The sequence below is a fragment of the Octopus bimaculoides genome, chromosome 6 (assembly GCF_046866305.1).
Source record: "Octopus bimaculoides isolate indiv1 chromosome 6, ASM4686630v1, whole genome shotgun sequence".
NCBI classification, from domain to species: Eukaryota; Metazoa; Mollusca; class Cephalopoda; order Octopoda; family Octopodidae; genus Octopus; species Octopus bimaculoides.
The window spans coordinates 69,720,673-69,741,320 of NC_142933.1; the positions used below are offsets into that span (position 1 = coordinate 69,720,673).

Consider the following 20,648-nt stretch of genomic DNA (forward strand, 5'->3'; position numbering starts at 1 on the left):
GCTGTTTGCTGTCGGCTTTTCTTCTTAACGGTGTTACATATGATTACCAACTTGTAGGAACTTTAAAAACTTCGTAATACGTAAAAAAGAAACAAAAAAAAAAAAATTAAATGAAAATGTGAATTCTATGTACGTTTTTCGTTACTGTTCCTTAATTTCCAATTCGAATTTCTAATCCCACCAAATACTATGAAGCAGTGATTATCTCCTTTGAAATAACTGCGGTCACTCGGGGAACTATACGTGTTTGAAAAATGGAAAGAAAAAAAAAGGCGTGGTCTAGCATATCAGTCAAATAACAAACAGCTCTACTTCCGGTATATGCAGATTTAGAAACAATGATCTATCAAAGAGTGTCATCACTGAATTTTTTATGAAATCGATTTTCTTCTGATGGGCGTTATTCACTTTACTGGTCACCTGAATAAACGTCTTCAGAAATTAATGTACCTGTTAAAAGCGTTAGTCGATAGAAGAGATGAGTAAATCTACGGCCTTGATAGCCCTGCACTATTATCGGCAGAGGAGGCGCAATGGCCCAGTGGTTAGGGCAGCGGACTCGCGGTCATAGGATCGCAGTTTCGATTCCCAGACCGGGCGTTGTGAGTGTTTATTGAGCGAAAACGCCTAAAGCTCCACAAGGCTCCGGCAGGGGATGGTGGCGAACCCTGCTGTACTCTTCCACCACAACTTTCTCTCACTCTTACTTCCTGTTTCTGTTGTGCCTGTAATTCAAAAGGGTTAGCCTTGTCACACTGTGTCACGCTGAATATCCCCGAGCACTACGTTAAGGGTACACGTGTCTATGGAGTGCTCAGCCACGTGCACGTTAATTTCACGAGCAGGCTGTTCCGTTGATCTGATCAACTGGAACCCTCGACGTCGTAAGTGACGGAGTGCCAATAACAACAACATTATCGGCAGAAATTGTACCCCACTCCCTAACACTCCTTTCAATTTGACCCTGGGCATTTCGATTCTTTGGTGATACAAGTTTTGTGACAGACTTGTACGTTCCTGCCATCGTACCGACTTCACCAGGCAAATAATTCATAAGAATGTCAGCTATTATAGAATGGAAGTCATTTTGGGCTATAAATAACTGGCACTCCGTCGTTTACTACGAGGAGGGTTCCAGCTGATTTGATCAACGAAACAGCTTCCTCATGAAATTAACGCACAAGTGACTGAGCACTCCACAGACGCGTGACCTTTTACGTAGTTCCCAGGGAGACTCAGTGTCGCTATGTTCTGAGTTCAAATTCCGTCGAGGTTGATTTTTGCCTTTCATCCTTTCGAGGTCGATAAATTGAGTACCAGTGAAACTTGGGGTCGATGTAATCGACTAGCCCGCTTCCCACAAATTTCAGGTCTTGTGTCTGGAGTAGAAAAGATTCAGCGTGACACAGAATGTAATAAGGCTGGCCTTTTGAAATACAGGTACTACTCATTTTTGCCAGCTGAGTGGACTGGAGTAATGTGATACAAAGCGTCTTGCTCAAGGACACAACGCCTCACCGGAAATTGAACTCACGACCTTACGATTTTGAGCCGAACACCCCTAACCACTAAGCCACGCACCTTGAAAATAAATAAAATATAAAGAAAACAACATCGTTTGTTACATATTAGAAATATACCTTTTAATCTTATTAAATAAACAGCTTTATTGTATGAAATCAACACATTTTGGGGGCGGATATTCGACAAAAGAAGTGTTTAACTATTTCAGATCTGCAATATGATATGTGAAAATTTAAGTAATTAACCTCCAAGATACAATATAATAAGGATTCTAGTATTTTATTTTGCATTTATTCCATTAAATCTGAATCTGGTGATCCAGCACAACAATTTTTATTATATTATTACAATTTGTTAAATGATTTTTAGCCATTACTTAAGCAACACATCTTAGTTGAATTACCCTACTCACCCCTCGAACTCAAATTCCCCCCATGTATATATATATATATATATATATATATATATATATAGTAAATAAACAAAAATGAGGAACAAACACAAGAAAAAAAAAATAACAATGCGAAGACGTGATACATGTAAAATATTAGCAGACGCCCAGGGAAGGAAAGAAAGGTGGTTTTACGTTTCGAGCAAAGCTCTTCGTCAGAAACAAGAGACGGAGGAAAGTCCAAGAGAAAAGTAAGACGGAGGGAAAAAATCGCCAATGAGCCATATGTGGTTACATTTTTAAATGACCGGAAGGAAATGGGTGAAGAAAAAGTTCTAAGACAGGAGAGTGTAAGTGAAGAAGGTATCTGTTTATATGTGTGCTATGTGCGTGTGCGCAAGTCTACGTGTGTGCGTATGTGTGTTGTGTGTGTGTTTGTACGTGTGGTGTTAGCTGTTTATATGTGTATGTGTGAGTGAACTTTGAGTCTCAATGTTGTAGGAAAAATTCAGCAGCATGGTAATATTGAGGGGATCAATAGGCGGTATTCACCAACATTATATTATGTCAAATTAATTGTTTATTTACTAAAAGGACACTTATAACAATATACAAACACATATGACATATTATGCTCTACATATATGATATACTATAATAATACATAGAATGCAAAATATAAAATATCAGTAATTATAAAAATATAACATATAGTGATAGAAATTGGGGTAATATTTTACAGCTGTTTCAGTCTAGTGGTAAAATACCTTATTCTATCTTTATCACCCCAGAAGTAATTAGTAGATGAAATAGAGGTACTTGGATGTTACTCTAGGCCTCGTCGGAGATTTTATAAAGTACATTAGGTGAAGTTATGAATATAAAAACTCACATATATATATGCATACTTTTACATATACATAGATATACTTGGCATTATGGACTGCTTCTTCGCTAATTTTTTATTTTTTTTCTGAGGTAGCAATGAAGTCGCGAGGAAACAGATACCTTCTCGACTCTCCAACTCTATCTGGCAGAACATCGACGATGTGATGAGAGAGAGAGAGAGAGAGAAAGAGAGAGAAGGTCTGTAACATTATTCAGCTAGCACGCACCACAGTCGAGCGGATTGTGGCAATGTGAAATGAGATGCATTAGTTAACGCAACACGCCGTCCAGTTGAGGATCGAACCCCTAGTCTTTATAATCACGAGCAGAGCGTCCCAACCACTTGACCATGGCACTTTTACACTTTTCGTAAAACATTCATGCTCAATGAATGCATATAAATAAGGTCGTGCCGTGTGTTTGTGTGTGTAGTTAGCAAGATAAAAAGTTGATATCCTGGCTACACACACACACACACACATATATATATATATATAGACGCGCACACACACAGCCGAATGCACAGACAATGAGTGAGAAAAGTTTTATATATAGATGTGTGTGTATGTGTATATATATATATGTGTGTGTCAGAGAGAGAGAGAGAGAGAGAGAGCGGGTAGGAGAGATTTAGACAGACCATACATACGTAATGGAACCGGGGGTGGGGGGAGATGTAGATTTTTACATCAGAAACATGGAGAGGAGCTTGTCAGATCTATGTTATATGTTAGAATGTCATCTGATTTGAAATGTCGTCTGCCGCCTGGAGGTGGGGGTGTGAGGAGAAAGAAGGAAGACATTCATTGCTTGCGGCAACAACACATTTAGCGGTAACTGATACACACACACACACACACGCAATGTGGTTGCGGCCATGTTATGTGACGAACAGTTAATGCTGATGGCGGAGGTGGTGGTGAGGTTGTGGTGGTGAGGTGGTGAATGTCGCCGCGCACGGATTAGCAACAGTAACAGTGCAATGCAATATATATAGGATTAAATGTGTGTGTGTGTGATTATTTCTGTGTCCGTGTGTGAGTGTGCGTGTGTTTGTGTGCGAGATTATTTGTGTGTGTATGTGTGCGCGCGCGATAATTTCTCTCTGTGTGTGTGTGTATGTGTTTAACAGGCACGAAGATTTCCGACTCTCCAACGCAAGGAATTTCACTAAATTATTTGAATTTCGATAAAAACTAACACCCTTGCCTTAATAAAAGAAATAAATTTAAGCATCTTCCACATTCGTACGCTATTTTAAACTACGTAACTCTGACAGTTTTTATTTTTTTAGTTAAACACAATTTTCTTTTGTTAATTTCTATCTTTCTCTCAATAAATTGCACGCATAAAGTATAATTTCCCCTACAACTGTAATATAAGAAATTAAGTAATGAGATACATATGTACTTTTTCGAAATGTGCGGATAGATTAAGTATTGCGATTATTGAGTACAAATAATACAGTCTCTATATTTACACCACTCAATTCTCAAATACACACAAAGATGTTAATGAACATACTGGAATGTATTCAGAAAAAAAACAGAAATTTCAAACTAAATCTGAAAATCATTACACACACATCTCTCTCTCCATATATATATATATATATATATATATATACCATAATAAAGAAAGCTTATTAATTAGTTTGGAGTATGTAACTTCTACGAAAAAAAAAGTGAGTATTAAAGACTACAGTGTCCAGAAAATTCTTTAAAATCCTAATTTTAATATTTGTATTTTCAAGAAATATTCTCTTTTATCATTGAAGGTTTCAAGTACAAGACTCATTTTTAAAATTCACTGCAAGATAGCCTTCCCTCTGACATTTCTCTTCCTCTGACACTTAGGAATTTAACTTGAAATCTGTTACATATTTGATAGTTGATTCCTTTGCTGAGATTACTGTTCATTTTAACGTAGTTAAGATAATGATGAATATAATAATGAATGAGAAAAAAAACCCCATCATTTCCCATCTCTATACACCTGTAGCTGTATCTTTATATAACTTGTTAATACTAAACTGTAGAAATATATATATTACATATCGACAGAAAAGTAATGCAGAGCAAACAAGCATGCAAAGTTAAACAATCTTCTGATACGTAATGATAGTGACTGTTCAGTTTCTTAATGTAAACTAAACCATCAGATAATGAAATATCTGAGAACGTTTTTAGGGAAGTGTTTCACTATGGCAGGCAATAAATACCCTCACGACAGAAACTCTTGTTGGATCACTTGATCCAGTGGGATTACCAATTGAGAATCTATGAGAGCATGGTGAAGATACTGTTATTAACATGAAAGACAAAGAAAACGGCGTTGCTAAAGAGACTTTTAAATATAAGTCACGTGTCTTGTGTTACAAAAAGACTGTAACTCGGTGCAACATGTTTTGAAATCAATCTCATAATGAAACCCCTACTAAATAAGGGAAGCTGTTTCAAATTCAACTACAAGACATTGCATGTTACTCTTTTATCTTGTAGACTGCCGGTGTGATGAGGTTTTGCAACTAGTTTTCACAAATGCAAATGAGATTGCAAAGAAACTAAATACACTGACCAATTTTAGAGTCGGAATAAATTAGCAACCGGAGAAACAAAGAGAATGAGATACAAGAAGGGGAAAACTAGTTTTTTAAAGATGTTATTTAAGACATGGCCATACAATGCTTTGAAGAGAGAATCCCAAAGAATTTTGTTTGCCTTCTTGCATGATATACATCAGTGTTTCCCGACTGCAGTCCACATGACCCTTCGGCGTCCATATAGGATTTTGTTATTAAACTTATCTGCAATAAAATTGGTTATACTTCTACAGTACATAAAATATTTCAACAATTTTTTAAATACATTTCCTAATTACATTTCATTATAAAAACATATTAGAATGTTTTAAAACATAGAATGGCTATGAGTGACCAGTAGAGTAAAATAAGAACCAAAGGTAGAAAAAGAAATGGTTGAGAACGACTGATATACACAATAGAAAAAAAATTTTTTAATCTTCCGTAGTTGCATTTAAAGGCTGAAAGAGTTTGGAAGGAAAATCCTTGATGTACCATAGAAAAAAATTCACATTAATAGTGTAGATACGTTGTAAACTTATAGCAATCGCTCGAAGATTTCCTTAAGTCTATGGACCACATGAAGAACTCCTGTACTACATGAAAACTCCCAGATAATTTATTTAATATTTCCTTTGCTTTAAAGATTCTTCTCACACTACCACCATCAGTGGTAAGTGACAAACATGGTTTATCAATACTCAAACTTATAAAAACAAAATATCCGTTCAACAATGTTGCGCAAATGACTAGCTGTCGTGACTACTACATCATTGAATTATTGACAAAATTTGCAACGGAATAACCATACAAAGCGAGACTGATATTCAAACATTTATGTGAATTCATTTTAACAACACATTTCACATTTCTATGTGTCTATTCCCACTTCTTTTTCCAACCTGACTGTAAGCAAAATATTGTCGTACCACAAGTAACTTTAAAAAGTATACTGACTTATATTCTTTTGAAAGTAAATGGTATTGTTCGTTTTGATGGTGGTATGCATTTTTTCAAGTACTCTTCAGTTCAAAATGGTTTTATGTCAAAATATGTTTATTTTACCAAATTTTCATGTATTACATTTAGTCTTCTTAGAGATGATTGTAGAATGTTTGGAACAACATGGAGGAGAATGAAGCGAATGCTGTGGCCAACGGAGCCGACTCGGCACCAGACAGCTTGGCCGATCCAGATGACTTTTTATTCTAGCTACTTTAAGCCCCGTGATGTTGTGCACGCTAATCCCTCACAATGAAACAGTACTCCCTGACAAAAGTTAGCTAATGAAAAATAAAAAAAGTCAGTAGTGTATTCCTGAAACTGCTATATATGTTTATTTGCTCGCTTTTATTTACATATTATTTAATTTATTTATTGATTTAATTTCTTCTTCGTCTTAAAAACGGACGCAGCGAAAAACTGTACCGATTGAGAATATATCTATATATATATGGGTCGGACAAAATTCCTTGCGTCATGTACAGACAGACGCCAATAATAGACTGGTATTCTCTAAAATTGAAGAATATCAATGATAATCCTTTCTGCTAAAGGTACAAGGCCTGAAATTTGTGGGAGGGGATGAGTCGATTACATCGACCTCAGTGTTTCACTGGTACTTAATTTATCGACTCCGAAAGGATGAAAGGCAAAGTCGATCTCGACAGAAACTGAACTCAGAACGTGGCGACGGGTGAAAATTCGCTAAGCATTGTCTAGCGTGCCAACGATTTTGCCGGCTCGCCGGCTCAGTAATAATAATAATAATTCTTTCTACTGGAAGTACAAGGCCTGAAATTTGGTGGGAGGGGTCTAGTCGATTACATCGACCCCAGTGTTTCACTAATACTTATTTTATCGACTCCGTAAGGAGGAAAGGCAAAGTCGACCTCAGGGGAATTTGAACTCAGAACGGAGTGACGGGCGAAATCCGCTAAGTGTTTCTTCCAGTGTGCTAACGATTCTGCCAGCTCGCAGCTTTAATAATAATAATAATAATAATAATAATAATAATAATGGTTTCAAATTTTGCCACAGCAATTTTAGGGAACGGGGATGAGTCGATTACATCGACTGCAGTGTTCAACTGGTACTTTATCGACCCCAAAAGCATGAAATGTAAAGTCGACCTCAGTGGAATTTGAACTCAGAACGTAGCGACGGGCGAAATACCGCTAAGCATTTCGTCCAACGTACTAACGATTCTGCCAGCTCACGCCTTAATAATAATAATAATAATAATAATAATAATAATAATAATAATTATTATTATTATTTCTACTCTAGGCACAAAGCCTTGAAAATTTTGGGGGAAGGGGGTGCTAGTCGATTATATCGATCCCAGTGCGTAATTGGTACTTATTTCATCGACCCTGAAAAGTTGAAAGGCAAAGGCGACCTCGGAGGAATTTGAACTCAGAACGCAACAGCGGACGAAATACCGCTAAGCATTTCGCCTGGCGTGCCAACGGCTCTGTCAGCTCGCCGCCTTAATAATGATAATAATAATAGTAATAATAATCGAAATGGCAGTATTTAGAAAGTTCTAGCAAGGAGTTATTTATTTCCCGTCTCAATAACATATGTTTAATAAATATAGCAGACTGAATGTCTTGGAATGCCAAATGAGACGGAAGTTGATGCTAATCCATTCTAATAAGAAGCCTATTCGCATCATACCACTACTGCCGTATTCCTCTTCAATCAATTATAACAACATCAATATCCTTAAAGTTTATACTTTATTTATTTTTTAATTAATTATTTCTTAATGAAATTTATGGGAAATAAAGTATTTACAACAACAACTACGAGTTCTTGTTATTGCTGTTGATGAACTCGGATTTGGAGGCTCAGCAATACTGAGCTCTCTGAGACAAATGCTACTGAGCACTTAATTGAACTGAGTTATGATTGAAAGGCATCGTAACCTTTAACATCTCGGCTCATTAAAACCTCTGCAAAGCTGAGATGAAACCCACAAGGGAACACCACTATACACACACACACGACTGCATCATGAGAAAGGTCATAAAAGGTTTACTAGGGGTAACTGCCTGTCATGAAGTTGCTGACCAACAAACACCAATCACTGACCCTCAGACACGTTTACCGCCTTTTGCTCGCATTTCTACTATAACTATAATGGTTTTAGTTTCACCGAGGTGGCTGGCCTTGTGTCACCTTATCAGCGTTTTAGTCGAACAAATCGACCTCAGGACTTATTTTTTAAAGCCTAGTACTTATTCGATCGATGCCTTTTTGCCGACTCATTAAGTTACAGGGACGTAAACACACCAACGGCAGTTGTCGAGTGGTGGTGGTGGGGGACAAATACAGACACTCACACATATATATATATATAGAGAGAGAGAGAGAGAGAAAAAGATAGATAGATATACGACAGGCTTCTTTCAGTTTCCGTCTACCAAATCTACTTACAAGGATTTAGTCAGCCAGAGGCCATAGTACACAACACTTCCCGAAGGTGCCACGCTGTGGGACTGAACCCGGGACCATGTGGTTCGTAAGTAAGCTCCTTACAACACAGCCACTCCTGCGCCTATGCATATATTTCTTTACAGCAGTCATCTCGCTCAGTTCAAGTGTTACATTAACAGTATCAATCTCGCCAATCTACGAGGACGAGCGAAGACCGTGGACCCAACGGTTTCGACCAGACCATTGGCAAATATTTTCTACTATAGCCAAGGATTGACCAAAGCCTTGTGAGTGGATTTGGTAGACGGAAACTAAAAGAAGTCCGGCGTGTATGTATATATATATATATATATATATATATATATATATATATATATATATATAGGGGGAGAATTCACAAAGAAACAAAAGACGAAGACAGATGGTGTAGAAAACAAACAGATGTATTAGTATAACGCTCGGGAAGTGAAAAAGTCTTTAACGTTTCGAGCCTACGCTCTTCCACAGAAAGGAACACGGAAAGAAACAAGGAGAGAAAAAAAGAATGTGTAGTGGCTAACAGGATATATATATATATATATATATATATATATATATATATATATATATGTATATGTATATGGCTGGCCAAAAGTCACCTAGCAGTAAATCAAAACCATTTAAATTCCAAGATTTATTTATGTTTAACAACTGAATGAATTCAATAAAAACACCTAAATATGAAACATCATAAAAATTGCTCAAACTGAAGTCCCCAAAGATATTCCAGGTGTGAACGTCATTTTTCTTTTGTTCGTATTTAAAAAAAAATAAAAATTGTCCAATGCGTCCTTCCATTTTGAATATGATAGTTATAATTCGTGAGATTTCGTTGTTATTTCTAGCAGCACGAGCGATCCTATTAGAGGCTCCTACACTGGTTAGTTGTGTTGCTGTAGTCTTTAAGGTAACGAAATCATTTTCCTTTCATCGAAACACACCTTTCGGCTACGTGCAAAATAAACTACTACTACTACTACTACTTAAAGCAGCAGCAGCAGCAACAACAATAACAACAACAACAGCTAAGTTGGACATATATCATTCCAAGACAATTGTCTATTATCGAGCGTTAAAACGATACCATTTGCTGCTGCTGTTTAAGTATTCGTAATTATTGTTTTTGTTGTTGTTATGGCAGTTCCTTAAGATCGTGGTAGGTAAGGAAATACAGAACTGGTCTTATGTAATAAGAAAAGCTGAGATCTGGGGTTAAAACGTCTCGTTAAATAACCACGACCGTCATTCAGCGAGCGTAGAGATTTGGGCTTTAATGGCGAAAGCTCAGTGGGGCGGACGCCTTGTTGTAAAGAGCGAATTAATGCGCACGCACGCACGCACACACACACGCACGCATTTGTATATAAACATACACACATCGATGTATATATGTTTAGATATAATACACATACATGTATATATATTTATATATATATACATGCATATATACATATATATGCACATGCATATATACATACACATGCATATATACATACACATGCATATATACATATATATATATATACATGCATATATACATACATATAAATGCACATGCATATATACATACATATAAATGCACATGCATATATATATATATATATATATATATATACACATGCATATATATACACATGCATGTATATATACATACTTACATACTAACAAAAGTACACACATAGAAACACATACCTTTATATATTCTAACAAACATACACGTATATAGAAACAAATACACAACACACACACATAATATATATATACTAACATAGACATACTAACATATACATCTACATACTAACAAATACACACACACACATATATATATATATACACACACACACACATATATATACACACACACACATACGTTCAGGCATACAATGTCTAACTCCAAAACCTCCCTACATGTAGTTTCGTGTATTTTTAAAGCGTTTGGCTACCTGGCTTTTTACCCAGCTACTCTCTTCTCACTGTTTTCTCTCTTCTATTATTCTCTCTCTCTCTCACACTGATGCACTGCTATTTGTCATTCCCTCATCTCGTTTCCCCCTTTTTTCTACCCTCCCTTCAAACAACATGTCTACATATGTATTCTTATCCAATGTCAATTAACTCGTTTCCTGTACAGTAGATTGTGTAATTATCGTCGCTTACCTACTGTCAAAGCAACACCATCGAACGATAAATAGCCATTATCTATAGACTGTATACAATCTCACTAGAGAAAACATGCCACTATCTACACAAGAACAAGGCTTACAACTCTCCACAAGATCAGAATCTCGATATATCAGTTCCACACAGGCATTCCCACTTCCTCTCTCTCTCTCTCTCTCTCCCAGTCTGTCTGTCTGTCTATCTATCTGTCTCTGCCCTCCGCTCTCTCTCTCTCTCTCTCTCTCCCAGTCTGTCTGTCTGTCTATCTATCTGTCTCTGCCCTCCGCTCTCTCTCTCTCTCTCTCAATCTTTTTGTCTTCCGTCTGTCACTATCTCTATTTGTCTCTCTCTCTCTCAATCTTTCTGTCTACTGTCTGTCACTGTCTCTATTTCTCTCTCCCTGTCTCTCTCTGTTTATTTGTCTCCCCCTCTCTCTCAATCTTTCTGTCACTACTTTTGTCTGTCTGTCTGTCTCTCTCTCTCTCTCTGTATATTTGTCTCTGCCTCTCTGTCTCTTCCTTTCTCTCTCTCACAACCTCTGTCTATCTGTCACTATCTCTATCTGTCTGTCTGTCTCTACTTCTCTCTCACAATCTCTGTCTCTCCGTCACTATCTCTATCTGTCTGTCTGTCTGGCTCTGCCTCTCTCTCTCTCACTCGCTCTCAGTCTGTTTGTTTGTCTGTCTCTCAGTTTCGTTCTTTCTCTCTCTTTCTCCTTCTCCCAGTCTGTTTGTCTGTCTGTGTGTGTATCTCTCTCTCTCCGAGTTTTAATTCCAAACTTATATTGTCCAAAACAAAAATGCATAAACACAAACGAAATGACAGGACGACCAGGTTGTAGCTTTGTTCTGTTAGGACTAGCTTGGGGCTAAATACCACCGCCACCACCATCATCACTACTACTACTAATACCACCACCATCACCATCACCACTACCACTTCCATCGCAGACACTACTACCACCACCACCACCACCACAATCGCTACCAATATTTTTATTACCACTACCACCACCTTAACTAATACCACCGTCACCACCTCAACTAGTACCATTGCAGTTGCTACCAATATTTTGACCACCATCACAACCATCACCACTATCACCCCCACCCCCACCACCATCACTACCCCTCCTCCCCATCACCACCACTGCCACCATTATCAGTATCACCACTGTCATCACAACCACTACCACCACATCATTGTCTGTAACCAATTTAATGAAGTTTTACCTTGCACAATGTTCCATTTAACTAAAATTAGAATCCATTAAACTCTGCAGAATTGGAAGGGGAAGGATTTTGTGGTTTGTGTGTATATATGGGCGGTGTGTGTGTGTATGTGTGCATAGCGTGTGTATGTATATCTATATATATAATGGTATATATATATATATATATATATATAATGGTGTATATATATATTGTCTGTATGTATGGGTGGTGTGTGTGTGTATAGCGTGTATATATAATGGTATGTATATACATGCACGCACACACACCATAGCTACTATTTCTGCAGCACACACATACGCACAGACATAAGTACATGCATACAAACATGCATGCATACATGTGCAAGTACAGACACATATAAACACCATGGTGTGTGTGCGTGCATGTATATACGTGTTTGCACGTGGTGTGGGCGTGCATGTATATATGTTTGTTCGTGGTGTGTGTGTATGTGTGTGTGCGTTCGTGGTGCATGTATGTGGTATGTGTATGTAGTCTATGTGGTAAGTACGTGAAGTGCATTTTGTGTTTGTATGTAGCATGTGGCTTACATGTGTGGCGAATGTAAGTATATATGTTGCGAACGTGTATGTGCGTGTCTTGGGATGTGTGGTGTTTATGTGTCTGTACTTGCACATGTATGCATGTATATATGTATTTATGCATGCATGTTTGTACGTATGTACTTATGTCTGTGCGTGTGTGTGCTGCAGAAATAGTAGCTAAAATATAACTTATGAGGATATTTTATTGAAAATGTGTAGATGTATACTGTTGTATTCTTTTACTTGCTTCCATCATTTGACTGCAACGATGTTAGAACACCACCTTACAGAGCTTTACTTGTTGAATAAATCAACCTCAAGACTTATTCTTTGTAAACCTAATACTTATTCTATTGGTTCTTTTGTCGAACCGCTAGGTTACCGGGATCATAAACACACACCACCATCGGTCGTAAAGCGATGGCGGTGGGGCAAGCACAAAGACACACACACTCATAGATGTGTATATATATATATATATATATATATATATATATATATATATATATAAGAATAAGATAAAGAGACCAATGGCAAAGGTAGAATTATATTATACATAAAATATAATTCTACCTTTGCCATTGGTCTCTTTATATTATTCCTTTATATATATACACACGCTAATACACGACCCATGTTATATTCCCCACTCATGTTGCAACCACGTCAGGGGCAAAACTAGTCGGTATACAGCACTTACTCGGTATTACCTCTATCTTTCGGGTTTGGTTGACTCCAATACCCTTCATAACCTTTATATATATATATATATATATATATATATATATATATATACGCGACGAGTTTCTTCCAGTTTCCGTCTACCAAATCCCCTGAGAAGTCTTTGGTTAGTCTCGGGCTATAGTAGAAGACACTTATCCAAGGTGCTACACAGACAGAATGAAACTGGAACCATGTGGCTGGGAAGCAACCATCCTACCACACAGCCACGCCTTCGTCTATAAGTTATTACGCATGACAAGTACGAGTGTATATATCTTATATATGTGTGTGCATACTGTATCGAATGTATATGTATGCAACACATACACGTTATATATATATATATATATATATATATATATATATATATATATATATATATTACGTATACCTATCACAGGTGTACTTGATTTTTTTTTTGGCCATACGTATGTATTTGTATGAATGACATTGAGGTGCGTGTATGTATCACATGTACGTGTGTATAGGTATAATATGTATGCGTGTGTGTGTGCACTACATATGTGTGTATATATCGCACACACACGCGCGCGCATTAAATTTTTTATTGTACTTAAGGAGAGACAGAATAAGAACCAGAACTAGAACAAAAAAAAAAAAACAGAAACACCAACAAAAAAAAAAGACATTAGAATTGAGGTCGATTTGTTCGACAAAACCCTTCAAGGCGTTTGAAGTAGTCGCAGTCCGAAGACTGAAACACAACACACACACACGTGTGTGTGTGTGTGTCTATGTGCGTATATATATGTATGTGTGTGTGTGTGTGTGTTTATATGTGTATATATATATACGTGTGTGTGTGTGTGTGTGTGTGTGTGCATATGCGTGTGTGTGTGTATATATATATGTGTGTATATATATATATATATATATATATATATATATATATATATTGGAAATGTAAAAATAAAAACAGAACACAAAGGATTCTGCGGTACACGTGTTTCAAGCTTTATAGTTGTTGCATCATTATATAATTGATAGTATAAAGCTATCTTCAGCCGCAAATATATTCTTTCTCAAGAATTATATCACAAAGAAGAAATTAAAATAGGGAGAAACATGATTATATATATATAATTGAAATATGTTACAAAAACAAAATAGAAACTACACGTGGAAATGTAAGGGGAAAGTAAGCAGAAAAATAAGCGAAAATGCACATTGGAAATAAAAAAAAAAAAAAGATAAGGCTTTTTATGAAAAGTAACGATAGATATATACAATTATATGAACTGAAATAGGAATAAAGGTAATAAAAGTCTATTGTGAGTTGTTAAAGAGATTTAAAAGCATACCGGTTTCGTAATATTACTTGTCATTGCTTTGAGTATACACCGAATTCTGAACGGTGTCAAGTCTATTAGTCCCTTAGTAAAAAGATTATGTATAAGAGAGGTAAGTAGTTCTGGATTTGGTGCAATTTAGGGAAGATCTAGATTTGCAGTGTGAATGGTGTATGGGATGTATAGGGGTTACTGATATTAAATGGGAGATTAGTAGTGTTCTATATTATGTTATGTCTTCGTATTTAGTTGAGGAAGATATATATATATACATATATATATATGCATACATATATTATGCATTCATACACATGCATACGTATATTCTTACAGGCAAACGTCACGAAACCATAGAACCATCTCAGGGTTTAGGAACCACTCACGCGTGTGTGTGTATATATATATATATATATATATATATATATATATATATATATATATATATATATATATATATATATATATATATATATATATATATATATATATATATATATATATATATATATATATATATATATATATATATATATATATATATATATATATATATATATATATATATATATATGAGTGGCTGTGTGGTAAGAAGCTTGCTTTCCAGCCACACAGTTCTGCGTTCACTCCCAATGCGTGGCACCTTGGGCAAATATCTTCTGCTATATCCGCAGACCGACCAAGCCTAGTGGGTGAAATTGGTGGAGAGAAACTGAAAGACCTCTATATATGTATGCGTTTGCCCAACTCCACTCTCGCTTGACAATCAGTGTTAGTGTGTTTACATCCTCGAAGCTTAGCGGTTCGGCAAAGGGGTCAATAGAATAATTACCAGGCTTAGAAATAAAGCAAAAGAAAAGAAGTGCTGGGGTCGATTAGTTCGACTAATAATCCTTCAAGGCGGAGCCCCAGCATGGCCACTGTCTCATGACCGAAACAAGATAAACAATAAAAGCTTTTCCCCATCATCTTGTTTACCTTTCGGATGGACATTTTATTGACTGTTTTTATATTTCCCACTTTCCTCATCCTTTTAGGTACCACCTCTTTCTCTCTCTTCTTTTCCCTCTCCTTCTTAGTATCTATCTGTACAACTGCTCTACACAAGGCAAATTTTTATATACCTTTATATAAAGAATAATAAATGCGCCCTTTTAAAGCCTAGCCAGGCTCATGGGCCCGGTTTCCCGGTTTCAATGGCGTATGTGTTCACCAGCTGGACGGGACGCCAGTCATTTTTGCCAGCTGAGTGGACTGGAGCAACGTGAAATGAAGTGTTTTGCTCAAGAACACAACGCGTCTCCCGGTCCGGGAATCGAAACCACAATCTTACGATCATGATGCTGACACCCTAACAACTAAGCCACGCGCCTCCGCTATACCTTTATATACTGTTTTCATATTTTGGCACAAGGCCAGTAGTTTTAGGTGAGGAGTAAGTCAATGACGTCGACTCGGAGCACAACTGGTACTCATTCTATCGTCCCCGAAAGGATGAAAGGACAAGTTGACCTCGGCAGAATTTGAACTCAGAACGTAAAGACGGACGAAATACCGCTAAGCGGAAGTGAAAAGGTGAGGAAAAGCACCATTTGAACACATTCCTTCTTCCTACAGGTACAAAGCTTGAAATTTTGGGAGTCGGAGATACTCGATGATATCAACCCTAGTGCTCAACTAGTACTCCTTTTATCGACCCGAAAAGATGAAAGGCAAAGTTGACCTCGGCGGAATTGGAACTCAGAAGATAAAGACGGACGGAATGTCGCTAAGCATTTTGCCCGGCATGCTAACGATTCTGACAGCTCAACGCCTTTATATATCGAAATGTCAGCTGACGAGGATATTATTACATAGCGGGTACTGGACATAACTACTTGAAACGCTCATATTAAATGCATTCAAAATATCCACATTTGGTTTTGTGATTACTCTATTGTGTGTGTGTGTGTGTATGATTATGCGAGTGTGTGTGTGCATGTCTGAGTTTGTGTGTGAGTTTGTAAGTGTGTGTGTGTGCGAATATATATGTGTATATATATATATATGTGTGTGTATGTGTGTATACACACATACACAATTAAGAGACAGTCTTGCATGAACTATCCCCCACATTCCCCCACCTCGACACAAGGTACCCCTAAAAAAAAAAAAAACAAGTCCACTCGCTCGAGAGGGGAGCTAACACCCCCAGTGCCGTTCGTCAATGGAGACACCATGATGGATTGGTGACAGTAGACGGCTGATGATGTATGTATATTCTACTTACATTGCAGTTTGTGCGTGTGTCTGTGTGTACCCTTAATGCAACCACCCACCACCACCACCCCGCTTGTTCAGAAACACACACCTCCACAGATACTAGTAACATCTATTAATCTTCACCTACATCGCCACCACCACCACCACCACCACCACCACCACTACTACCCTGTTGTATAAAACATCTTAGCAGCTGGATACCATGGCAGACAACATGTAGCAATGATCTATGGTAGAAGATACATCTTCCATCATCACGTTCTTGTTTTCTATGTCTTTTTTTTTCACTACCACCGCCATCATTATCATCATCATCATCGTCAGCACCACCACCTCCAACACCACTTCTATCATCGCCGCCGCCATTTCTCTTTCAGGTTATCCATGTTTTCTTTCTGTTAATGTTTATTCTTATTTCTCTTTTGTTACATGCGTTTTTTTTGTTTTTGTTTTGGTTTTGTTTTGTTTGTCATCTCTTTCATCATTCTGAACGTCATCGTAGTCATCATCATAATCAGGATTACCAAAACCATCACTTTCGTCGATGTCGTCGTCATCATCATCATCATCATCACTGTCAGCATCATCACCGTCATTGCTATCATCATCACCATCGCCAATGTCATCATTATCGTCATCGTCGTCGTTCATCATCATCATCGCTATTATAATCACCACCGCCATCATCATCATCATCATCAGCCTCTTCCACCTCCTCATCACCACCATCATCATCGCCATCATTAATCATCATCGTTATCACCACCACCACCACCACCACTACCACCATCATAGCCCTCACCGTGATTGCCAATGCTATCATCATCATCATCTCTACCATGCTGCTCACCACCACCACCAAAACCACCACCACTACCACCAAAACCACCACTATCACCAAAACCACCACCAAACCACCACCACCAAAACCACCACCACTACCACCAAAACCACCACTATCACCAAAACCACCACCAAACCACCACCACCAAAACCACCACCACCAAAACCATCACCACCACCACTATCACCAAAACCACCACCACTACCACCAACACTACCACTACTACTATCATCATCGCCGTCATTTTGATTGCCATCGCTATCATCTTGCTCATCATCATCATCAACTCCATCTTCTATGTTTCCTTAGTTTCATGCATTTCCTCTCCTTTCAACAACACCACACAGCTTCACTTTCTGCATAACTCCCCACCCCTTCATTTATCTCATCATCATCATCCGCCCCTACCACTCACCCGCTTCCGCTCCACCCCACATCCCACTGGCTCCTTCATGCATTGGATATTCTTCGTTTGCAATCTATTCTTCATTATTCTACCATTGGTAAACGGGACCAACACACCCCCACCACGCGCCAAATAAATAAATATATAAGTGCCCCAGCATGGCCGCAGTCTAATGGCTGACACAAGTGGAAGACAAAGTCGATAAATAAATGAAATGAAAATTAAAAAAAAAAACACAACCTGCATTTTTCTTTATACTCTGAGGTGTCCTCTGATTGTAATTAAAACAAGTACCTGAGAAGTAATTAGAAGATCGAACGGAGAGGCCTGTATGAGGTTGTGTAGTATGCTAGAAATAGCAGCAACATGAAACCACTTTAAAAAAGGAAGGACATATTGGATTATGTAGTCCTAGATACGCTATGGCACTATGTTAAGAATATGACTGGGTGACCATAGATGGAACGTCTTTAATCATATTCTGCTAGCCTTATTTCATAAATTGTTGTTGTTACTGTGGTCGGGTTACCCCCTCAAAAATGCACAGGGCCTTGAGGGCTCCTCCAGGACCTGGTCGCCGTTTGTTGAGAAGCTAGGCTGTCACCGTTCGTATTACATTTTTCAGTGGCATGCCTACAGTGTCTGGAAGCGCAATGGCCCAGTGGTTAGGGCAGCGGACTCGCGGTCATAGGATCGCGGTTTCGATTCCCAGACTGGGCGTTGTGAGTGTTTATTGAGCGAAAACACCTAAAGCTCCACGAGGCTTCGGCAGGGGATGATGGCGAACCCTGCTGTACTCTTCCACCACAACTTTCTCTCACTCTTACTTCCTGTTTCTGTTGTGCCTGTAATTCAAAGGGTCAGCCTTGTCACACTGTGTCACGCTGAATATCCCCGAGAACTACGTCAAGGGTACACGTGTCTGTGGAGTGCTCAGCCACTTGCACGTTAATTTCACGAGCAGGCTGTTCCGTTGATCGGATCAACTGGAACCCTCGACGTCGTAAGCGACCGAGTGCCAACACACACACACACACACCTACAGTGATTTGCGCCCCCACCCGGGTGTCTCAAGTCTCTACAGGCGTTGATGCAGCTGACCTAAAAGTACCACTCCCAGAGTGTGCCACCACCCCTCGAATCCCTCCTATCTACGACGCTACCCTTTTCATTTCTGATCCTGTGGTTATCCAGTCATTTTCTCAAAGATAGTGCACCTAGGGTCACATCTAGGACCAAGTCCTACCCGTGGCATAGCTAATAGGGAAGCAAAGTGATCGACCGCTGTCCCCAGCGTTTTTACGAAATTGTCGTCTTTTCAAGTTTTTTTTTAATACTCTATAGTTCAGTTGTGCGATAAAAGTAGAATCTCTCTTTGTTGTTGTTAATCACACGGCCTTGAAAAGAACTTTCTGAAGTCATTACTTTATTTAACCAACCTCCTGTATTTTTAAACTGTCTGCTCAAACTCCTGTGATATGTCAGAGGCCGCTGACACCTGAAGAACCAAAACAAACAACCCTCATTTCATAACCTCTCGCCACTCGACGATCCTGTGGAGTTTCATCTATTTCATGCCATACCTATATCATGACATTGTTACTGAAACATGCAATCCATGAATGTAGAACACAACTATGTATAAGTACAACTAATGAAATATTTCGCATAAAATAAGAGAAATGGAGTTAAACATTGCTTGATACGAGTCCCAGCGCCTTTTTTTGCTTTTATGCTCAGTCCCTCTACCTTTAAAAACACTTTCCTTTTTAAAGTGGTTAATTCTAGCATGTCGGTCCAAATGTTAATTCCTCGTTAATTCTCCGTCGGTCCAAATGCCTCCACCACTACCATCTCCATCGCATATTCAATGAAGTTATATCTTTCTCTTGCACCTCACCCCCACTTCATGTCGCATCTTCAGTAAATTCATCAAATATTTCTTCATTTTTAAAAATCTGTGTGTGTGTGTGTGCTTATATAATTTCGTAAGGATGTGAGCTAGAGTATGTAAGTCAATGACCTTGTCTGCTAGTATACATGTACGCATATGAGTGCGTGTGTATATATTGCTAAAAATATGTGCAGGTGTGTGAATGTATGCATACACAAATGTGTACATGCATAAACTTGTACACACACACACTGTCTGTCTGTCTGTCTATCTATCTATCTCATATGCACACACACACGTTTGTGTGTATGTGTGTGTGCATCAATAAGTGCTTATGCGTGTACATATGCCACTGTGAGTGTATATATAGATGTATGTATGTATGTGTGTGTGTGTGTGTTTGTG

The 20,648-nt window shown here is 38.1% G+C and overlaps 1 protein-coding gene across 8 annotated transcripts in view; it reads right to left on the reverse strand.

Moving 5' to 3' along the window:
* LOC106877926 (uncharacterized) overlaps positions 1 to 20,648 on the reverse strand; it is a 452,094-nt gene that overhangs the window by 239,506 nt on the left and 191,940 nt on the right. The gene's annotated exons all lie outside the window — the stretch shown is intronic.